This window comes from Gavialis gangeticus, unplaced genomic scaffold, assembly GCF_001723915.1.
Source record: "Gavialis gangeticus isolate Ggan-Ray unplaced genomic scaffold, GavGan_comp1, whole genome shotgun sequence".
In the NCBI taxonomy this organism is placed as follows: Eukaryota; Metazoa; Chordata; order Crocodylia; family Gavialidae; genus Gavialis; species Gavialis gangeticus.
Genome location: NW_017729022.1, coordinates 147,720,216 through 147,731,483, shown reverse-complemented (window position 1 = coordinate 147,731,483; position 11,268 = coordinate 147,720,216).

Here is an 11,268-nt window from a genome sequence, read left to right as displayed (position 1 = left end):
CCTGCCATCGCCAAGAACAGGCCAGTTACCACCCCCGGTGAAAGGCGGGTCGGGGCACCTTAACCCCTAGCCCCCATGACTGGGTGGGTGACCCCTTTGTTTGGAGGGCCCAGAGGGTGGACCCTTGGAAAGTGAGAGTAAGGGCCCTAGACTCAGGCCCGTCTGGGTTTCCCCTGACTGGCCCATGCTGGGGCCAGGACCAGAAGGGTTGAAGGGCCAGGGGCTCACCACGAGGGATGCCCAAGAGCTGAGGGCTTGGGGTCCCGACTGGCCTGGAGGTGGGCCAGGTCTCAGTGGGGGGACCACACCCAAAGGGGAACGAGTTCAGGGAGCTATGCTGCCTGGTATAATGGCAGAAGACACCTGAGGTGCAGAATCCAGGTGGGGTTCAATAGGAGCATTCTGGGGCCCTGTGTGGGGGCTGGTGATTAAAGGAACATCAAGATGCCATCTGTGAGGCTTGGGCTGCGGTGTAGGGGAGGAAAGGAGCTGCCGATAGTACCCCCTGGTAATGGGGCAGAAAATGGGCAGCCTCCCACATAATTAACATCTATTGAATAATTAACATAGACGTGTGGTGGGTGAGAATGTAGGCAGTTAGCCCAGGAACAGGTGGGCGGGCCACGGTGAGATCGGCCCCAAGCAGGCCCACTGTTACAAGGAGTAAACTTAGTAAACCAAGAAACTAGATTCAAGTGGTTCAACAAAAATTTACAAAATAGGGAAATACTGTAGCTAATGATTTTTTCTGTATTTGTAAACATAGGAAATTTAACCCTGACCTTCTGGTCAAAGGTTTGTCTGAATCTAGTGGTCCCCTCAGGGTAGGATAGTTAAAGCATACCAGTTACTGTAGCATAGGGGTAGGCAATTATTTGGCCCCGTGAGCCACATAGGCAGTTTTGGGGAGTTGCTGCTGGCTGGTCAGCACTCCTTCCCACCCCTAACAGCCTGGAGCCTGCGTGCCCTGTGGCTTCTCCCTGCCGCTACTGCCAGCACCAGCACCCAGTGGCAGCTCAGTGCACAGCCCTGCCTCCCCCTGTGCCTACTCCAGACTCGCCCTGGCCAGAGCAAATCAGCTCTGGACCAGCCAGGACCCATGTGTGCAGCCCCAATCTCAGCCCCAGCCCTGAGCCACCCTGCACCCACTCTGGACCCCCCTAGCCATGATGAACAGCAGCAGTAGTGGAGGCCAGGCAGAAGCTACCACTGGGCATGGGGGAAAAGCAGCTGCTTCTCCCTTGATGCTGCCAGGCCCACTTGCTGTGGCCATCCAGAGCCCATGCCCAGGCTGTCTTGTAGGTCCTTTCCACCCGCTTGGTGGCCCAAAGGCAGCAGTGGTGGCAGCAGCAGAGAGGAGTTGCAGGGCAGCCTGGGTGTGGGCTCCAGGCAGCCCCAGGAAGAAGGGTCCAGCAGCGGTGAGCGGGAGGCAGCTGCTTTTCACCTGCTCCCAGCAGCAGCTTCTGCTCAATCACTGCTACTGCCACCACTGCTCATCATGGGCAGACAGGTTCAGAGCAGGCACAAGGCTGTGTAGGGTTGGGGCTGTGTGTGGGGGTCTTGGCTGGTCTTCAGCTTGTCTGCTCCAGTCAGGGCAGGTCTGGAGTGCACCCAGGTACTTGCCAGTCTCATGGGGCTAAGGCCAGTGGCGGTAGTAGCTGAAAGCAGCTGCTGCTACCTGGATTGCCTACAGCTGGAGTCCAGCTGTGCCCCAGCCCTACTGTGCACCCAGGGGGCTGGGACATGGCATAGGCCAGATGGTGCCTGGGCCAGGTGAAAGCAGAAGACCTGCCACAGGCTGGATAATGTTCTGCCACAAGCTGGATCTAGCCTGCAGGCTGTATTTTGCCCACCTTTGTCTCCCCAGCCCCAGTGACCAGGAATTCATTGGCAGCTGGTTGCCTGGGGTCAGCCTAAAGTCTGGAGTACAGGTAGTCCTCAGACTTATGACACAATTGGTTCCTGAAAACTGCATCTTAAGTCAAAATGTAACTCAGAACCAATTTTCTTATAAGAAACAATGTTATAAATGGGGGATTGGTTCCTGAACCAGGGTCCAATACCCTATTTTCACTAAAAATACCCCAGAATTTTGTACTTGATCAATTATAGATGAGTAATAGAGCTATATTAATGTATTTATATTGTAAATAGCAAACATATTGATTTGGAAGGACTTCTTTGAGGTGTCTTTGCTGGACTTTTTGAAGGGTTCTTGGCTGGAGTCTTCTCAGGAGTCTTGGCTGCAGGTTTTTCTGGAGTCTTGTCTGCTTTCTTAAAGGCAGTCCAAGGAAGTTTGGACAGATGTTCTGCAGGGAGATGAGTGACACAGAGAACTTGTTTGCTGGCGTGGTGTCACATCAGATCAAATGTTGGAAAGTCGAAACTGATGTCATGAAGTTGAAACAGGGTGTCAATTTATAAACGTAACTGTGAAATGTAACTTGAAAAGTTATAAGTTGAGGACTGCCTGTAGTTAGGTTTGAGCTCAAGGTTTTGGAGTCATAGCAGAACAATATTAACTGCCACCATCAGCTCTCACTGACTTAATAATCTTTCCTTTGAAAGCAGTGGTAGGATTCATCTTGATTTCCAGGGCAAGTCTATATGGCATCACCATGCTGAAACAGAGTGAGCTAGCTTTTCAGGTGCAAGCTCCTGAACTGGATACAATATACCTAAAAGCTACTCTACTGTAGTTCTCCTTGTTTCAGTGTGGAAGCTGCTGCAAAGAGCTTACATGGAATGTCTCAGCACAGCGCTGCCTCAAACTATATAGACACATCCTTAGTGCAGTTGAGGTAAGCCACTGCTGTGCCTCTTAGAAAATCACACTCTTAGTAAGCCTGCTTTTGGTTTGCTTCAGGGATGCAAAATAAATAGGGAGCATGCTAATTGAAATCAGTGGTGTTAACTTCAAAGTGTAAGTGAGCAGAGCAGCAGACCCAGATTTTGGACCTATGCTTCATCTCTAGTTACAATAAAGTCAGTGTAATCTGTAGCTACTCATTTAGCAAGGGATACAGTTTCCCAGCAGGATAGGGTAACCACCTTTTCCAAATAGGAAGGTGGGACACATGCCTACTTTCCCCCCACCCCCCCAGGAGAATGGGCAGATCAGAGCTAAGTAGGTTGGGGGCAGATGCAGGCTGCTATCTACCTGCAAAGGTCTCAGAGCTCTCTGCCTTGCTGTCCTTCCCCCAGGAGCCCCACGTTGGCCATGTGCCCCCTGCTCACCTGGCAGCAGTGGGGGCACAACTCCATGCTGCCACCACCCTGGCTTGTGCTGGGTGGCCAGGGGGCATGTTACTCTGACTATGGCCACGTGGGGCTTCTGCGGGAAGGGCAGCAGGGCAGGGACCCTTGAAGCTGCATTGGGTAGCACACATCTGCCCCCACCCTGCAAACAAATCTGGGGGACACATGCCAGCCTGACAACGGAAACCTGGATCTCTGCACAATGCTGCAAATCCGGGACAAATACTGCCCCAGAGTCATGCAGTCTGGGACTGAGACTTGATCCCATTCAGGGACTGTCCTGCCCAATTTGGGATGGGTGGTCACCCTACATCAGGAGGACTTCTGTGGGGAGATGTAGTTTGCACTCTTGAGTGTGATCTTTGTTCATTCCTGAAGCTTTAGTACAGGGATGATGGACTCCAGAGGAAACTGTAGTAATCTTTTCCCAGCTGAAGGCAATGGTTACCAAAATCTGAGAGTGTATAAACTGCAAAGTCTGCAAAGTTTGGAGGCAGAGAGACTTTCTTCACCTGCCCTGGGAAAATAAATTCCATATACTGTCTCTTGAGGGGGATTTTCTCCTGTAGGATATTTCATACTGGGACTAGTTTGAATTTTAGCTATTCCACACTCTTTCATGATCTCTGGATTTGAGTATGATCCTAAATAGCCAGACATATACTAACTCCTACCTTGTAAAGGCATTTAAACCAATTTGTGCAGAAGGCAGGTGAGTTTATAAAGCACAAGATTAATATCCCAGTTCTGTAGATTAAGTGACTTAACTCAGGGTCATGGAGGGAGCCCATGGCAGAGCTAAAAATAGAACACAGATCTTTTGAGTGCTTTTGCTGCTCTGTAAAGGTGAAGTTTTCCTTCTGAAATTGATGAATTCAATTTTTGCTTCTGATGAATTCAAAAGGTTCCAGTGACTTTAAGGGACTTCAGTCCCAAAGCTCAGGGCAGAATCAGTCCATAAGCCTTCGGACCTCTTCTTCTGTCTTTTTCTTAGTACTTTAATAATAACAATATCTTTTATTCTAGTGCCATTCTTCTGATCTTGGCAGTAAAGCATTTGAGTAAATGCATATTTTTAATGAATTTGTCCAAAGTAGTGGTGCACAAATCAGTAGAATTATTTTTATATCGGGAGAAAAAATATTCTGTCATTTAAAAGTCCCAAATGTTTTCCAGTGTGTAAGCAGAGAGGTGCTGTCTGCAAATTAAAAGGCCCATAGAAACATCTTAGTAAGCAGTCCTACATGTTTTGCTTAGGCTCCTGGCAGACATTACATTTGCCATGCGTTATGTACAAGTATTGCATGACAAATCATAACATATGAACTGGCCACCTTAAAATTATTGCATGATACTTCCACACCGCAGAAGTTGCTGTTCAATGAGAAATTTCTTCATGGATAATCTGCTATTTTTTTCCAAGGATAAACTGGTTTAACCTGTGGCATGGTACAATTTGGTACACAGTAAACCATATATAATAGGTGACAAATGTAACATCTGCTAGGAACCTAATTCATGTTATTTTGCCCAAATGTTTTGGAAATTCATTTCACCATGGCTAGAGGAAAAGAAGGACTGTCATAAATCTTCTAGAATTGACCCCACTTGCTTTTTCTTTTTTGCCAATTTAAGAATGATAAGATCTTTACCTCTGCTAAAGAATTAGCACTGGAGACAAAGTCAGTTCTTCTCTTCCTGTGATAGTTGTGTTTACAGTGACGAGAGTCCATAGGTGTGTAATGAATGACATAGAGTGCATCTACACACGCAATTAAAGTGAAGAAATAAACTCTGGAGCACTTTGAGCCAGAGTGAACTGCTCCTAGGTGCAGTGTCTACAGGACAGCAGCTATTTGAGTGGGGGGTGGAGCATGTCCAGGTTGGCGGGAGGCCTGCAGGACAGCCATGGGTTCCAAGGTGGCAGTGCTGGGAAGTAGAGGGGCTGGCTGGGGTACAAGGGTGCTGAATCTGTGGAGCCGTGTAGCTAGGTGGCATCCAGGAGTCTGGCCCCTGTGTAGTCACCTTCTACATGTGTGTTTCAGTATGGTTAATTACTCTGCTGTAAAACAGTAGTGTCCTTGACAGTACTATCATACGGCTGAGTTAGTTTCCTGCACCCTAATACTGGTGCATGTATAGACTGTGACACTTTACTGCAGAGCTAATTAGTCTACTCCACAGTAAAGTATAAGTGTAGATGGACCCAGCATGTATTTGTCTCTATACCATTGCAGCAGAGTTTGCTCATGAGGCTGCTTCAGGCTCATTCTTAGTGGCTGCTTTCAGTCCACAAGAGACTGAGAGGTCAAGAAGGGATGCAGAGAATTTGCAAAAAGGTATCTTTATTGCCAAACATACACGTCTGGGATGTGTCTACAGACCTGGGTGAACAGAGAATCCCAGGACATGCTGCTGCCATAGCATAAATAAACCCAGAGTGATAATATCATCTGCTTCCATTTTTTTATGCTTATCTTTCTATTAAAAAATGATACAGTCCCAGAATGACTGTTGTCTTAATTTAGCCCCTTTGTATATGAGCATTATGATGGTGCCTTTGACATGGTTACATACTGTTTTTTTCATAGGACCCCTGCCGCCTCCTGTGCTCAGTAAAAGAGCATCAAGAGTGTGTGTTTTCTCATGCTTTAATATGCAGCCCCTGAGTTATTTACTGAACATATTTTAAGCTGTGTTTTGAATATAGATTTATTAATTTCCTCATGGGCTCTTCTATGATGCTCATCACTATAGTATCTGAATGATTCACAAATATTAATGAATTCATTTTCCTTATGAAAGGGGACATGACGCATCTCCATTCTATTGATCGGGCGTAGGAACACAGAGATAAAAGTCAAATATACCCACTAAGTTTTCATACCTAGTTTGAGACACCTAGGATCTGATTTATGCTTAGCATTATATAGCACTTTACATGTTCAAGGTGCAGCCCCCATGGATATCAGTTACAGCTTCAAATGCTCAGTACTTTTGCAGATCTGACCCCAGGTTTTCCAGTTAGGCAACCTGAGAATGAGGGATGCACGAGTAGTGGACACTGGGTGCTTCTATGTGGGCAATTAATCTGATGCGATAAACGCCAGTGCAGTTCACACTGGAGTTTATTGCTCCTGGGTACTGCATTTATACATGCGCCCAGGACTGCATCACATTAATCTGGGTTGGAGTAGCTCTGGCTGGCAGGGGGCCTGTGGAGGGGGGTCAGCGTGCTACCCCGGGGCTGCTCCAACCTGGCTCAACGTGCTGCAGAGGGGCTGGCTGGTGCATGAGGATACTCCAGTGTGGGACAGACAGTTGCCTCACAACACCCTCCCTATTCCCCCCCAGTCCCAAAGCCCCCTTGTGCCCTGTCAGCGCACTAAATAATACCACTGTAGAATAGTACTTTTGTTGACAAGTATTAACCCATGGCAGTGTTTATTATTTTACTGTGGCCTAACAGGACTGCATGTGTAGAAACTGAGACTTACTTTACTGTGGAGCTAATTACAGAACTCGTAATTAACACAACCCAATACAAATACCTCAGAGTTTGGTTTTGTCCAAATATCCTTTCACTCTTCCTCTCAGGCAGTAGCTCTTGATTTCACAGTGGATCATCCAAACGACCATATACTGCATTCCACAAAGACAGGACAGTATGTAAGACTCACCCCAAAATTTCTGACAAGAGTTAACCTTGAGCAGTCTGGATCACTGCCAGTGCTTTTCCTAAAGCCCCAAAGATACCATGATGAGGCAAGGTGACAGACTCTGGATGTTAGCAGAGCTGTTAGGTTCTACTTAGATGACTAAGCTGTTTACAAAATTGGAGACTATTTGTGGCCTTTGGATAAAATTCTAGAAGTAGGACACCTTGGGTCAATTTTTGTAAATCATGGTATATAGCAAAATTCCCTTGACTTTAATGCTTAAATCTGTCATATGAATAACTTTTGAATCCTAGATCCATTTTGTGTGATTAGGCTATGGGAATAGTTTTGGTTTCTCACCAGCCTTCCTGTGTTTCAGGCTGACGGAGTTCTGAAATATCTCAAGGTTTATTAACCAAAGGGAATGTTGGTATTCATGGGTGTGTACACATGTACTAACTTTTGGACAGTTAAGTTGATTTAATTTTTTAAAGTTGACTTAACTGTTAGAGTGTACACATGTATGTAGGGCAGAGTTGACTTAAATGCAGTGCAAGATAATAAACCTCCAAGGTATATTATTGTGAGTTGCATTAGTTAAGCCGACTCTAAGACTTAAAGTATGTGGTGATGGATATCACCATGTCAAGGAGCTGTATTTGTGGATACTCTGACATGGCTTGTCGACTTAAGTCACCTTAATTAAGTAACCTTAGTTAAATCACCTTATTTAAAGTCACTTTAAACATCCAGTTTTGCATAAGGATTCTGGCAGGAGATAGAAACTGTGTGGTATTTAGAGAGAATGGATTATTTAATGCACTCGGTCCATTGAATATAGCAGAGCTGTCGAAGATACAGCCTTCTGCCCAAAGATACAGCCCTCTGAAAAAAATACTTGTCAGTGATATTTTGAGAAGGATGGCAAAATAGGAAAACTGTTTGCTTAGGAGATTAAAAAAAACCCAGCATTGTTGTAACCACCTCTTTTTTGGAAGAGTAAAACGGATGAGGAATTATAGATTCTTAGGAAATTGATCATTGGCTCTGAAGATGGTATGAAAATCTCTGTCTCAGAGATACCATCTATTCAAGATGTAGGTGCTTTTTGAACATTGGGCTTTTGCTAAGCTTTCATCCTAACAGACTGAAGGAAAGGATGTTTCTATCAGTGAAGGAGAAGTTAGTCAAGCGATCAGGCTGCTGCCTGCTGGGAAAGCTCCTGGCTAGCATGGGTGGCTGCTTAACAGAAATCTCATTTATATGGCTATTGACAAAAATTTGTCCAGAACTCATTAAAGGGGGACAGCTTCCAAAAAGGTATGAGATCATATGTTTCTAGGCAAGCTCAAAGCATATGAAAATATGAATTGGGATGATCACTAAGGACTCTACCAAAATAATTACTCCCCAAACAGCAATAATAAATGTAATTAAGGTCCCAGTGCTGTCAACCATATGGGTGGCTCTCAGTACCATGACAAAAATAGGTCTCTGCATGGTTCAATGTCTGCCTGTCCATGCAATTTCTTTTTCAGGATCAAGGCCTGATTCAGGAGCCAACAAATTGCAAATAGCTTCACATGTAACTCCTATGCACCACATCACTCATGCAAAAATAAAGCCCTTTCAGAGGTGGAATCTAGTCACTAGTTAAGGACCTGGGGCTACACACATAAACAGCACCCATCAGCACCTATCAGGTACCCAAAGATAGGCCTAGGCAGAAGTTAAGCAGCTAACTCCAAAATTACTATAGTAAAAACCCCTATGCAACTGCTATCCAGTTCTGCAGACATCTCAACTTCATAGGTAAGTTTTTATGACCTTTGAGTTCTAGGCCCCTAAAGTTTTGCTTCATTCTTTTCCAGTTGTGCCTCAGTCTTGAGAAGGCTGAGCAGCTCAGCACCTTAGCCAGAACCTGAATCCTATCATCAAAATATGATGAGATCATTTGTTTCAACCTCCTGCATTGAAGCAGGATTAAGTATACTTGATCTGTGGTGTTATCTACAGATTCTGTATCTGTTCCATCATCCCACAATGTTAATAAAAATATTAGCTAGAACTGGGCACAAAATGAGGGGTCCCATTTGCAACGCCTGCCTAATTTGACAGCAATTCATTAATATCTACTCTTCGGGAGTGATTTGTCAATCACTTTTATGCTGAAATATTTATGTAGTTATACCATTAATATAATTGTTTATACAGTCTTTGGGTAAAATATGGAAATAGCCTCTGAACCAGGGAACAACATAAATCCAGGCTTTCCTATCCCAAGTGAATGCTCTAAGTACTAGTCTAGAGAGTTGTACTTATTCTGGATCCCATTCTCAGTGAATCTTGAATTTATTGAGCAGCTTCAATAGGAAAATGAAAAATTTATTTCCTTCTTCTTCATCCAGAGGACAGCTTGTAATCTTGTGATGGAGGTCTTCCCAGGAGGTGGAAGATAAGGTCTGAATCTCCTTGGGCAGCAGAAAGTCTAGAAGACAGGTTTTCTGTATTCTAGTAAATGCTTTGAAAGTTTGGCTGATGTACAAAATGGGGAGCTCCACTACCCTTCCTACTTGTGTTCTAAAAGAAATGTGTGACCCACTACTCTTGTTTCTGAAAGAAAAGTTGTAGGTATTTACCTGCAGGAGGGGATGTTGGTCTATAAACCCAGTTGGATGGAGCTGCCACCTTGCAGCCTTGGGTAAGAAAGCTATATCTGGAAGAGGAGAGAGGTTTAAGACAACCCACTATCCTCAGTATTTTCTCTTAGCTAACTCCAGACAGCTTCCCACTGAGCCTGCTGGTTGTTTTTGTCATTCTTAGGTATCCAAGTCTCCCTGTGCATTGAAGGGGAGGTGCTGGGGTGTCTCGCACAGAGTTCTTGATGCCACTCCAGGGATCAGGTGCCTAAAAATTAAGTATTGCAGTGCTCACTGTTTCAGTGTTTCGTCTACTTTTGGATTTAACCCCAAATTATGACAGGCATCAGGGGCAGATCTGGGGGTGGGGGTGCAGTAGCATGGTTGCAGCCCTCCTTCCACAGTGAAGGTAATGTGCCAGTGACTCCATTTCCCATGCCAAAGTCCCCTGTGGTGTCTGTAGCATGGCTGGAACCATGGGCTGAAGTGAGATGTCCAGGGGCACCAAGCAGAGAGCAGGTGAGGAAGGGGTGACCCACTGCTGCTGCTCTCCTTAGGAGACCTGGGTTCAGGGAAGCTCCAGAACCATTTCAGCTCCACTCCAGCTGAGGACTGGAGGGAGAGTAATGGGCAGCAGTGGTAGATTTGAGTCCCTGCTCACCACTACTGCATTTCACCTGTAGCCCAGGGGCTGCATGAAGTGCTGGGCAGGGCTGGTTACATACAGTAGCATCCGTGGGCAATCCTTCACTTCCAGTGCCTGGTCTGGAACTGCAGGGGACACCCTGGGGTGGGCAGGGAGCAAGAGCACCTGGAAGGGGAGGGATTACCCACTGATGTTGCTGTCCCCAGCCCTGCCTGGCACTCCTGCAGGCCAGTAAAGGAGGTGCAGTGGAGGGGGGAGCAGGGACTTGACCCTGCCACTGCCACAAAGCTGGCAACCCATGCAGCTGCACCCTGAATCGTAAACCTAACCCTGAAGCCCCTTGTTGGAGCAGGGCAGAAATGGTTCTGAGCCTTCCTCTGCCCTCAGATCATCTGGAGACAGCAGGGGCAATGGAATTGTAAGTGTTCCTGCTCCCAGCCCATCCTCCTAGATGTCAGGAGCAGGTGCTGGACAAGGGGATTTCTCCACCACTGCTGCTGTTCCTGGTCAAACTGGACCTCAATGCTGCCACTTATAGAAGCCCCTGGCTAGGGCAGCCCTGGGGCTCCCTTTCCACTGGGTCACTGGGGGACAGTGGTAGCGGTGGGGGAGGATTCTCTTTTTTTACAATCCCTAGGCAACCCTGCTGGAGAGGGAGAAGAAGCAATGGGAGGGGAGGTGCCTGCACTGGAGGGGAGGGGATGCTGAGAGCAGTTGGGTCTTACCTAGTTTGGGGACTCAAAAGTCCCTGGCAGAGCTGCTTCCCTGATGCTGTTTGTCCTTTGGGGGTGGGGAGGAGGGGCTGCAACCTTTCCTGCAGCACTGGTGACATGTCCTGCACCCTGCTTTTTCAGATTCCTGGATCCACCCATGACAGGTGTTATTTGAGTACCTTTGTAGTCCTGTGGGGTCAGGCCAACTCTCAGGATCTCAATATTGCGCTGCTAGACAGGAGGGTGTAACGCAATTGCACATATACAAACACACAAATCAATCAGGTGCGTACACACACACTGCCAGCTTAAGCACATACACATCCAAACCAGCCTAGGCGCATGCATACCTA